This window comes from Berghia stephanieae, chromosome 4, assembly GCF_034508935.2.
Source record: "Berghia stephanieae isolate SIO BIC M18660-M18661 chromosome 4, UCSD_Bste_1.3, whole genome shotgun sequence".
Classification (NCBI taxonomy): domain Eukaryota; kingdom Metazoa; phylum Mollusca; class Gastropoda; order Nudibranchia; family Aeolidiidae; genus Berghia; species Berghia stephanieae.
The window spans coordinates 51,898,554-51,910,113 of NC_088363.1; the positions used below are offsets into that span (position 1 = coordinate 51,898,554).

The following is an 11,560-nucleotide window of genomic DNA, read 5'->3' on the forward strand; positions in this document are numbered from 1 at the left end:
CTCTCTCTCTCTCTCTCTCTCTCTCCATCTCCCTCTCTATCTCTCTCTCTCTTTCTCTCCCTCTTTCCATCTCTCTCTCTCTCTCTCTCTCTCACTCTCTCTTGGCTCAGTTCACCGGGGAAAGAGTTGTAGGGTAAGGACATGATATTTTAATAATTATTGCTTAACAATTAATTTGACAATGATTGGATAAATGATAAAGATTTATATAGCCTAGTACGAGTACGACAATTTTTTAACAGCTGTAGACTGTAAACTCCTACAGAAGAAAAAAAATTAGATGATAAAAGAAACCACAAGGCCAAGGCACCAAGTGATCAAAAGCAAAGATATGGAACTATTCGAAACTTATGGCACATATCAATGTAATATTATAATTTGCTGGCTGATGATCATATAGTAGCTTTGTCTATAATATTTTTGAGGACTTTCCTTTAACGAAGTGACTATTCTCACCCCCCTAGTCTATGATGCTAGTCTTCATAATAATAATAGAAAGAAGTCCACAATTGTTGTATGTTTAAATTTAATCCAAAGGTTGTAATGCAGTAATTTGTTATGTTTCTTGTCACAAGTTGCACAATTAAAAAAAAAATCAATCAAATCCAAATCGCAAAAAGCCGGCGACGTTTTTTTTCAGTAATCCAATCGGCCGGGGGGGGGGGGGGGGGGGGGGGTGAGAATAGAGGCAGCCTTCCTTTAAATATCGCTGTGATTATCCCCAGACGCCTGTCTTGGGATAATAAAAATTCGTTATCCCCAGACAGCTGTCCAGAATATGGAATGTTTCCAAATGCACATAGAAATAAGGAAAGTTAATAAAATATCTGTAAAAACATAAAATTAACCAACATTGAAATCAGTTGTTACTACACAATATGCGTCGACTTCGAAGTGGGTGTCATGGCCGAATGGTTTAGTCGTCTGCCCTGGAAGTTTGACCAGAATCGATGTTGTGGGTTCGATTCCTGGTAACGTCATTTTTTTAAAAAATCTTTTTAACATTCCGTCTTCTTTTTACAGAACGTTGAAAGGGATAAATGTCCCATCCATCCTCCCCCCACCTTTTTTTTTTATTTATTAAACTCTCTCTCTCTCTCTCTCTCTCTCTCTCTCTTCTCTCTCTCTCTCTCTCTCTCTCTCTCTCTCTCTCTCTCTCTCTCTCTCTCTCTCTCTCTCTCTCTCTCCCTTGGTTTTTTTTCTAGTTTCTAGCAAATATATTCGTCCCCATTCCGATCTCAAATAGTGTCTAAAAAGAATAAATAATTAAAAAGCAAACAAACAGAAATATTCAGAGAGCGACCGAATGGTCAGATAGAGGAGAAAAAAAACAATAATTGTTTTAAAAATAAAAACAATTTAAGAAATTCATGCTCAGAAAAGGAACATTTACATAAAGGTTTAGCAAACAAAAAACTCTAAGGTTTAGGTCAAAATATAAAAAAAAAGAAAAAGAGAGATTTCCCTCGGAGCCGGGAATAGTGTTAACAATAATAAAAATAATAATAATAATAATAATAATAATAATAATAATAATAATAATAATAATAATAATAATAGTATGATAATAAGAGTATTATAATAAAAATAATATTATTATTGATAATAATATAATAATGATTATGATGGTAATAGTAATAATAATAACAATTATTACAATTATTATATTATTATTATTATTATTATTATTATTATTATTATTATTATTATTATTATTATTATTATTATTATTAATTATTATCATTTGACCAAAACAAAAAAAAAACAATAATAGATCTAGAGCAAATTAAATAATGAAATAATATTATCGGAGAAATAAAAAAATACAACTGATTGAAAAAAAACTCTTGCTCGGAACTCGCTGACGACTAAACCATTCGGCCATGACACCCACTTCGAAGTCGACGCATATTGTGTATATGTAGTAACAACTGATTTAATGTTGGTTAATTTTATGTTTGTATTGATATTTTATTAACTTTCCTTATTTCTATGTGCATTTGGAAACATTTCATATTCTGGAATGTGGATAATTGTTTAAAGGAGCGGAGTTTCAAATATATGTCTGGGGATAACGAAATTTGGTTATCCCCAGACAGGTGTCTGGGGATAATCACAGCGTTTAAATATATGGTAATATTATTCGTTTGCGTTGTGTTGTAGATGTTAAATACAGTCGAGATGCCTAGGCCTAGGCCTAGTGCTCTAGATATATATTTCTAAGTCTAATTTCTTACACTACAGATACTAGACGTCTTCGCTTACAGTTAAAGCTTTATTCGTTGTAGTAAATTCATTCCGAATCCAAATAAAATAAAATGGATGGATTTCAATTTCAGGGTCCGTAATATCGAACCAAATTGGTCACCCCAAATTATCTGTACACGCCCATACACAATTCCATTATCCATACGCTTCACTACAGTGTGTCACATAACTATACTATAACGCCGTCACATAAAGCCTTTTCGTGTGTTTACATAGTGCTCTTTTTCACGGTGTAATGAATTTTTTTTTTATATAATAAAAAAATCTTGCACTAGACTAGACATTAAAATCGACATTCATACCAATCTGAACTGAATTCATCTGAATGAGTATAATCCACATTAATTAGACTGTTAACGGTTTTTTCAAAAGTAAATTGAATTTGAAAGCATTGAATTCAATAGCTTTTAACAGCCTCATAAGCCAAATATTTTAAACTTTGTCAGCTGTGTAGTGTAATATGAGTCAATATTGGAGGTCAAAATAATTAACTGAGTTATGCCCCTTTGTATTTTAAGAACTGAGATTCTTTGCAGGTGATTTTTACAATGAAGCACCTCAAAATACAAGGAAAGCTTTCATGTGCTTATAGAAGTAGTGAAATAACGATAAGTATTCAATTGTAAGCTTCAATTTATTAGACAAAGACAGATACTGTCTTACAATTCAATACTTACCGTTATTTTTTTCTTCGAGCTTCAATCAGCACCATTTTAATTATAGAAATAGTGTATCTGCACAATATATCAAACTTTGAAAAAAATCCCAGCCGACAATTTGATGTATACGGGAATTGTAGAATGAACAAATCTAATTTATGACTGTTTTGTTAGACTCCGATCTCACCATTTTCTGATCCATTGTTTGGAATCCACAAACAAAGAGTTTTACAAACTGAAATCATAGATTCCAGTATTCCACCTTAGATTGCCTTCAGCGTTAACCAACATTTGGTATTTACAGAAGTGACAATTTTTCTCCTGATAATTCATTTTCAAGAGTTTGATTTTATTTTTTTAATTGGCGAGGTCAAAAAATTATTAGTTACTATTATCATTAAGTGCAAGGCTGCATATCTTTCAAAACATAATTTCTTTGCTCATTATCTGTTTACAAATTCAAAACATAATCAAGAAATACATCTTTTATTTTTAATTCACTAAAGGACGGCATGAAGATACAGGATTACATCGTGTATTCATCAAAAGATTGTATTCGTAATGGAGATCCAATCTTGAGGTAGGTATTCCATTTAGTTCTCTCTCTCTCTCTCTCTCTCTCTCTCTCTCTCTCTCTCTCTCTCTCTCTCTCTCTCTCTCTCTCTCTCTCTCTCTCTCTCTCTCTCTTTCTCTTTCTCTTTCTCTCTCAAACCTTCTGTATCTCTCCGTCTCTCTCTATCTCTTTTTCTGTCTGTCTCTCTGTTGGCCTTGTTAACTGTTGAAGTAAAATGTTAGCGAAAGAGTGAAAATGGAAAGGCTTCATATGGGAACAAATCAGACAATGGACGTTTCGGGTACAAACCCTTCGTCAGCACAACAATACACAAATAAACGTGGAAAACAAATAAAATATAAATGAAAAATAACTTGTATCGCCTCAAACCCCCCCCCCCCCCCCCCTCTCCCCTTTTTTATTTTTTTATTTTTTTATTTTTTTTTTTCTGTTGACGTTGTGGCTTTGTTTGTTTGTTTGTTTGTTTTGTTTGTTTTTTGTTTTTTTTTTTTTTTTGTTTTTTTTGTTGTTTTTTTTCTCTTCTCTCCCCTCTTTTCTATCCATCTATCTATCTATCTATCTATCTATCTATCTATCTATCTATCTATCTGTCTATCTGTCTATCCATCTATCTATCTATCTATCTATTTATCTGTATATTCCCTTTTACTATCGCATCGCCATCTGATTGTTCGTATTTCCTTCGCGAAGATTCGACCTTCGCTCATCCAACAAACCCCCCCCCCCCCTTCCACCTCCGCCGTGACTCTTTCACCTCGCCCTCTCCAACGCCCCCTACTGTTTCACAACAGCTTTCTACTACTACTACTACTACTACTACTACTACTACTACTACTACTACTACTACTTAAATGTCTTTTATCTTCCATTATTTTCTGGAAAGTTCTGTTCCTTGACGCTGACCTTTTCTTATCAATTAGATCACCCCCCTGGGGCACCCTATCCTCTACCCACGCCACGCTAACATTTCATTCATACTGCAACCACCATTGAGTACGGACGATACAAGTTATTTTTCATTATATTTTATTTGTTTTCCACGTTTATTTGTGTATTGTGCTGACAAAGGGTTTCCCATACGAAGCCTTTCCATTTTTACTCTTTCGTTAGTATTTTACGACACCGGCTTTAGGCAGCCCTTACCGTTTTCTAATTAACCGGTGAAGTCGTTGTATCGAAAGGAAGTTTTGATAATTCGATAATAATCTTGCTAAACATCAACTAATTAAATAGATAAGGAATGGATAAATGAAAAAGATTTAAATATGAGGACACAAACAGCTGTAAACATATTGGTGATCAATAATTTAAAAAAAACAAAAATCCTGTGATATGAAACTCATTGAATGCATTGTTTGGAAAGCACTGACAAGAGTCCGTTCAAAGAAAACGCATAGACTTAAATAAATTTCAATTGCTCAAGGTAGTGAATATTAGTCAAAACTCACAGGTTACAGCAATTATAATTACTAATTTAAAGTTTAATTTAATACAAACTGTTTGCTGGGCTTCTGGCTGACAAGTTTCTAAAGATAACACTTACAACAATAAAATAAAAATAAAATTCCCTTTATTCATCCTATAGGGGAAATTTGTCTTTAGAGTCTATTCCAAGGGAATACTGGTATAACCCAGACGTCAGCCGCAGTGCTGCACTTCAAACTGAGCTTGGGCGAGGTGACTTGCTCAAGGCCACACAGCGCAGCTGGTATTCGAACTCGGGACCTTTGGGGTACAAAACAAAAACTGTACCACTGAGCCACACTTCCCCAGCCAACTGAAACTGAAACATTGATAAAGATCAATGTATCCTGCCAAAAACATGGTTTTAAAGAGTTCACAAGTGATAAAATTAATAAAACTGGCCCACCATTTAAAGAAACTGTGTCTCTATCCTTACTGTAAAATATTTTCTCGTCATTTAGCTAACAACTACAAAGTAAAATTGCTTATAGTTATAGTAGTAGAATTCTTTTTTTTACTAATGTTATATATTGAAATTGGTTTGATTAGTATAAACTCTCATAAGTGTCATAAGATCTGTCTGTGCTGCACGATTAATAGCCTTGTGCTATGTCTTCATTTAGAAGTTAGCTTTTGAGGCTCAACAGGGGAACAGAACTTGTCACATTGTTTTAGTAGTTAACCAGTTGAGCTATCGGGATGAATGTAAAGATGATCTGAACGTTAGTCGTGAGACTGCATTTCTTTCAAAACATAACTTCTTCGATCACAACATAAACAAGAATAACGTTTTTTATTATTTTCTCAAGGATGGATAGGATTGGATTGTGTATTCTTCATAGGACTGGAGCCTTCTCTTTGAAGTAGGAATGTCTGTCGGTCTTCTTTCTCTCTCTCCCTCTCTCTACCTCCCTCACCCTCTTCCCTTCTCTCTCTCTCTCTCTCCTCTCTCTCTCTCTCTCTCTCTCTCTCTCTCTCTCTCTCTCTCTCTCTCTCCCTCTCTCTCTCCTCTCTCTCTCTCTTCTTTGTGTTCCTCTTATGGGGATCCTGTGGCTTGTTGTTTAGGATGAGACATTTAGGTGATCTCAAACTAAGTACATTGATAGTGGCTCTACATCTACATCTGTTCCCTATTTGATCTCCTCTGTCTCCCTTTTTCTTGGGTACTTTGATTGTAATTCTAGAAATTTTTACTATCCCACTTTCTTCCTTTTTACTGGCGATGATATTACCTAAATGTGTGGCAAGCGCCGTAAATCCCTTAAAAACGAACATACTACAACTACTACAAGCACCACCACCATTACTACTATTGCTACTGCTACTACTACTACTACTACTACTACCACTACTAATAATACTAATACTACTACTACTACAACAACAACTACTACTACTACTACTACTAATACTACTACTACTACTACTTCTGCTGCTGCTGCTGCTACTACTACTACTACTAATCTCTAATACTACTTCTACTACAACTATTACTAATCTCTAATACTACTTCTACTACTACTACTATTAATCTCGAAAACTACTTCTACTACTACTAGTCAGTGATGCCAAAACTCCGGTCTCACCTGAAAAAAACTCTGGTCGGGAGCCAAAAATTTCGGTAGCGGGCAACTTCCGTCAAATTCCGGTGAGGTCAATGTTTTCCAACATGCTTTCTGTCTTTGTCTTGGAATGAGATTACTTGGTTTTGTCCTGGCCCTGGCCCGAGTCCTGGCTGGGAGGGAAACAGTCAAATGCATAGTTATTGTTTTGAGAGATGATATTTTTTTCCTTGTAAATCATCTCTCTGTAATGTATTATTGTTATTTTAATGTATAATGTAGGCATTTGAGTGTGTTCCTCTTTGTTGGATTTTGTGCTTGTGTCCGGATGAGACTTATAGGTGATCTCAAACTAAGTACATTGGTGGTATGCTCTTGGAAACTACATCTGATCCCTATTTGTTCCCAATTCCCCTTTGTCTTACTCTCTCTTGGATGCTTCAATTGTAATTCTAGAACTCTTTACTATCCCATTTTCTTCCTTTTTACTGGCGCTGATATAACCTAAATGTGTTGCAAGCGCGTAAAACCCTTAAAAACAAAAAAAAATCATTACTACCACTACTACTACAACTACCAGCCCCACCAGAACCACCACATCATCATTACTTCTACTACTGCAACCACCACCACCACATCATCACTACCACTACTACAACCACCACCACCATATCATCATCACTACCACTATTACTATAACCACGAACACCACCTCATCCTCACTACCACCAGTATACTACAGGAAACTTTGGGATTGTATTTGGCAATGTGTTTATGTAACATTCCAATTCCTTTCTCTTGTGTGCGGAAATTCCTCTTTCGGCATTGATATTCCTATGAGTGGTGTCTGAAACTCCTGTGAGCCAAATTTAACGTTGGCGTCTGTGACTACTACTACTACTACTACTACTACTACTACTACTACTACTACTACTACTACTACTACTACTACTACTACTACTACTACTACTACTACTACTACTACTACTACTACTACTACTACTACTTATACTAATACTAATACAACTAATACTTCTACTTCTTCTACTAATTCTAACATCTAATACTACTACCACTATCACCACCACATCATCATCATCACCATCATCAACATCATCATCGCTTCTACAGCTATCATCACCACATCAACACTACTGCCACTACCACTACAACTACCATGACATCATCACCACAATTACTACTAAAACAACCATTATACATCATTACCACCACTGCAACAACCACCACCACCACATTATCGTTAATAAAACTTTGCTTACAACCACCACCACCACCACATCATCATCACTACCATCGTTACTACAATTAGCTCCTCCAGATCATCATCCTACAACTTTTACTACAACCACAACCACCACATCATCATTACTAATACCACCAGTACAACCACCTACATATCATCACCACACCACGACCACTGCACATCATCACAACTACAACCACTACTACCAACACATTATCATCACTACCACTACTACCACAACCACAACCACCACATCATCATCACTGAAACCACAACTATCACATCATCAATACCAGTACGACTACAACAGTCACCGCCACATCAACCTTTCTACCACTACTACTACAACCACCACCGCCACTCATCCTCCTCTCTACAACCACCACCACCACCACATCATCATCACTACTGCTACAGCCACCACCATCAACATCACTACCACTGCTATTACTACAACCACCGCCTCCACATCATTATCACTACTTCCAATACAACTACAATCACAAGCACATTATCATCATACCACTACTACTACTACTACAAATGCAGTCAACTCCACCTCATCATCACTACAACTACTACTACTTCGACTACTACTACGGCTACTACTACAACTACTACAACTACTACTACTACTACTACTACTACTACTAAGACAGGAGGTAAATATTTTCATCGAGGCAGTAATTGCAAATAATAGCGTGCAATATGTGTTTTGATCATCTTTTTTGTGCACCATGAATGATATCAATCAATGTCATATTGTAGATGTTAAATAGGCCTCTCACAAAATAGTATGTATATAATACTAAGACTAGGCCTCTCACATAAGATTATGTTTATTATACTAAGAACAGGCCTTTTATAAAATATTATGTATATACTGAGACAAGGCCTCTCACAAAATATGTATATACTAAGACTAGGCCTTTCACCAAATAGTATGTATAACCTAAGACAAGTTCTCTCGCAAAATAGTTTGTATATACTAAGACTACAAACGACTTAGTTGAAGCAAACCTTGAAAATCTTGAAAGATAGAAAGCCCCAGGATTAGACAAAAATCAACTAAAGTTGAACTAGATGTGAAGTCAAAGAACTGATTTTTTTTTCCTGCATTTTATGATCTGTTACTTTTTGTTACAGATATTTGACGTCATCAAGCTCCAGGAATCGAGATTGGCCATATGTGGGCGGTAGGGGTGGTGGCCAGCAGGGATGGTGAGGTCATGGAGAATGATTGTGGTATTCAGCGGAGTAATGGGATGGGTTATATTGGAGGGCCCCGGGGATTGTAATGGCAGTGATCAAGATGTTGGAGGAGTTGTTGGTGGCGAGGTGATGATGGGGATGTAGATGGTGGAGCAACAATAGTGACATTGTTGGTGAAGGTGGCATTGTTGGGTGACGGGATGATGGAAATCATGATGGGAGGGTTGTGGTGGTGAAGGGATGATGATGGGAAGTGATGATGATGGCAATGGTTGTGAAGGGAGGTAATGGTGGAGGAAGTGATGATGGTGGTATTGGTGGGGTTGTAGTGATTGTGATGTAGAGATTGTGTTCGTCGAGGAAGGTGGTGGTGGGTGGAAGTTGTGGGGAGGATGAGGATGCTGGAGGTAGATTCAGTGATAAAGTGAAGGTGGTGGTGTGGTTCTGGACTTGGGTTTGAGTTGATTCCAACTGGTTAGGGCCGGGTGAGTTACATTCGTGTTCTTTGTTGACAAGATGATTGTGGTTGGCATTCGCATGGATTTGAAATACAGATAAGTGTGCTTCTACCGGTGGGGGTGTATTTGTTTGTGTTACATGTCCATACCCAAGTGCAGTAGGCGGACTGGAGGCCTACAGGAAGCCCGAATGTGTTTGGGCAGAATGTTGATTTACAATTGTCTTGAAGACGGGGATAGGGATGTGATTTGTTTTGACTCTTTCTGGATGGGTCACCTTGATCCTGGGTTTGGAACTGTGCCATTTACTGGATCTTTATTGTTGAACCTGCTTCTATCATTTTCGCCAAGCCATGGCTTTCACTTATTACCACTAACCTCACATCATGGTCTCTTCTATCACAACCCCTATGACTCTACCATTACTTCCCATCATCCCTTCCAAAGCTATCACCTCCCAACACAACCATTGCCATCAGAATCGCCTCCCATCATCATCATCTTCACCACCATAGCCCTGCCGGAGTGATTTCCATCATCACGTCACCTGCCTTGCCATTTTCACCATCATTGTCACTGCTGCTGCTTCCATCATCTACATCCCTGCCATCACTTTTATATCAACAATACTTTCTTCATCTTGAGCTCTGCTGGTGCAATCTCTGCCGATCTGACCCTGAAAATTACTCTTAGAACACCATGATCATTTAAAGTGGCTTTATCGTCCCTGCCACCTTGCAAGGCAAGCAAGACAAGCAAGGCAAGCAAGACAAGCAAGTCAAGCAAGTCAAGCCATCAATGGTGACTCTTATCACCATTGCCTTTTTCACTATCAATGGTGACTCTTATCACCATTGCCTCTTTCACCATCAATGGTGACTCTTATCACCATTGCCTCTTTCACCATCAATGGTGACTCTTATCACCATTGCCACTTCCACGATCAATGGTGACTCTCATCACCATTGCCTCTTTCACCATCAATGGTGAATCTTATCCCCATTGCCTCTTTCACCATCAATGGTGACTCTTATCACCATTGACTCTGTCACCATCAATGGTGACTCTTATCACCATTGCCTCTTTCACTATCAATGGTGACTCTTATCACCATTGACTCTTTTCACCATCAATGGTGACTCTTATCACCATTGCCTCTTCACCATCAATGGTGACTCTTATCACCATTGCTCCTTTCATCGCGTCCTTTCCATTTTTGTCAAGCCTATATTATACACTCAAGCACTTAAAGAATTTCATTCACCGTTAATAAGATTTAAATGCCCAATCTTTAACTTCAGATATGGTAAACTTTCAGTTGTTTTTGTCGTATTTTTTCAAGTTGCAGTGTTGTGTCATTTTTCTTTAGTTTTAATTTTTTGTTCACAATATTTCATCAACTCTTAACATGACATATGGGAATATCTATTACAATTACCTTGTAGTTGGATAGAAAGATAATTTTCTTAAGAAAAGTCATCTCATCAAAATTAAAAGAAGTTTTTCTCCTGTCTCAGAATTTTCAATGGCCATTTTAATGTTAATGACTCGCGTACTGTATAAAATAGCTTTCATTTTGTATAAAGTTTTGATAAATGTACTTTCATTACATCCAACATTCAGTTTACCTTATTTTAATCTCTTATTCATGTATCATTCATTGCCTATAAGTTTTATTGTCTAATATTTTAAAGTCATATCAATGTCTGGTTTTATTGGAATGTAATTTCAAACTCATTTAATACTGTAACATTATTTATGCAAATATAACAGTAGCTTTTTAAAAACAGAACAATTCATTTATTTAATATTGATTAGCTTGAGTATATTTTTTCTGTACACGTAAATGCTTACTACTTAAAGAAGTGATTTGTTTCTAGAAACCTCTCTGTTTAAACATTACACAGATCGCTTGACATATCATTCTATAAATATATTCTAATACCCTTTTAATTCTGCGATGCCTATACACTTTTGATTTATTAGCAATGATACAAAAGTAATAATAGTTTTTCTTAAAAGAAAGGTAAGAGTGATGCACTTATTACAAAATATTAATAATACGTTGTTTTTATAAAACATGGTTTTAATTTCTTTAA

At 36.4% G+C, this 11,560-nt stretch overlaps 1 long non-coding RNA gene across 1 annotated transcript; it reads left to right on the forward strand.

The window, feature by feature from the left end:
* Positions 1-263: 263 nt before the first annotated feature.
* LOC144970790 (uncharacterized) lies at positions 264-10,489 on the forward strand. The gene is made up of 3 exons (XR_013645022.1): positions 264-365; positions 3,434-3,507; positions 8,938-10,489. It is a non-coding gene; the product is annotated as an uncharacterized LOC144970790 (long non-coding RNA).
* The last annotated feature ends 1,071 nt before the right edge of the window (positions 10,490-11,560 follow it).